Source organism: Hippopotamus amphibius, chromosome X, assembly GCF_030028045.1.
Source record: "Hippopotamus amphibius kiboko isolate mHipAmp2 chromosome X, mHipAmp2.hap2, whole genome shotgun sequence".
Lineage (NCBI taxonomy): Eukaryota > Metazoa > Chordata > Mammalia > Artiodactyla > Hippopotamidae > Hippopotamus > Hippopotamus amphibius.
In genome coordinates this window covers 54,903,853-54,904,801 of record NC_080203.1, presented here as the reverse complement: position 1 = coordinate 54,904,801, position 949 = coordinate 54,903,853, and the positions used below count along the sequence as shown (strand labels likewise).

At 36.8% G+C, this 949-nt stretch overlaps 1 non-coding gene across 1 annotated transcript; it reads left to right on the top strand.

Moving 5' to 3' along the window:
• The first annotated feature begins 250 nt into the window (after positions 1 to 250).
• Positions 251 to 357, top strand: LOC130842845 (U6 spliceosomal RNA). The gene has a single exon (XR_009050618.1). It is a non-coding gene; the product is annotated as a U6 spliceosomal RNA (small nuclear RNA).
• Positions 358 to 949: the final 592 nt, after the last annotated feature.

Below are 949 nucleotides of genomic sequence, written 5' to 3'. Positions count from 1 at the left end.
CAACTCTTCCACCAATAGGATGATGTTGGTCACTGAGCAAGAGAAGGAGCCCCAGGTCAAACCTGGCTGTAATTCTAGCCCCTCCATTAACAGCCTCAACTCTCACCAAGGTGTTAACTGACAATAGACCCTCGAGGAAGACATGACCCCTGTTTATTTCAGATCCAGGACTCCCACAAAAGCCACTGTGTAAAGACAGATTGTATAGGGATGCTCCCAAACAAGGACAACACTTCAAGACTAGCATAGTGTGCTCACTGCAACAGCATATATACTAAAATTGAAACAATACAGAGTAGATTAGCATGGACCTTGCACAAGGAGGACATGCAAATCTGTGAAATTTTACATGTTTTTGATTGGAAGAATCAATATTGACAAAATGGCTATACTACACAAAGTAATCTACAGTTTTAATACAATCCCTATCAAACTATCAATGACATTTTTCACAGAATTAGAACAGAAAATTTTACAATTTGTATAGAAATACAAAAGATCCCAAATAGCCAAAGCAATCTTGAGAAAGGAAAATGGAGCTGGAGGAATCAGGCTCCCTGACTTCAGACTACACCACAAAGCTACAGTAATCAATAAAGTATGGTACTGGCACAAAAACAGAAACATATATCAATGAAACAGGATAGAAAGCCCAGAGATAAACTCATGCACCTATGATCGCCTAATCTATGACAAATAAGGCAAGAATATACAATAGAGAAAAGACAGTATCTTCAATAAGTGGTACTGGGAAAATTGGACAGCTACATGAAAAAGAATGAAATTAGAACACTCCCTAACACCATATATAAAAAATAAACTCAAAATGGATTAAAGACCTAAATGTAAGGCTGGACACTATAAAACTCTTAGAGGAACACTCATTGATATAAATGACAGTAAGATCTTTTTATGACCCACCTCCTTGAGTAATGAAAATAAAAACAAA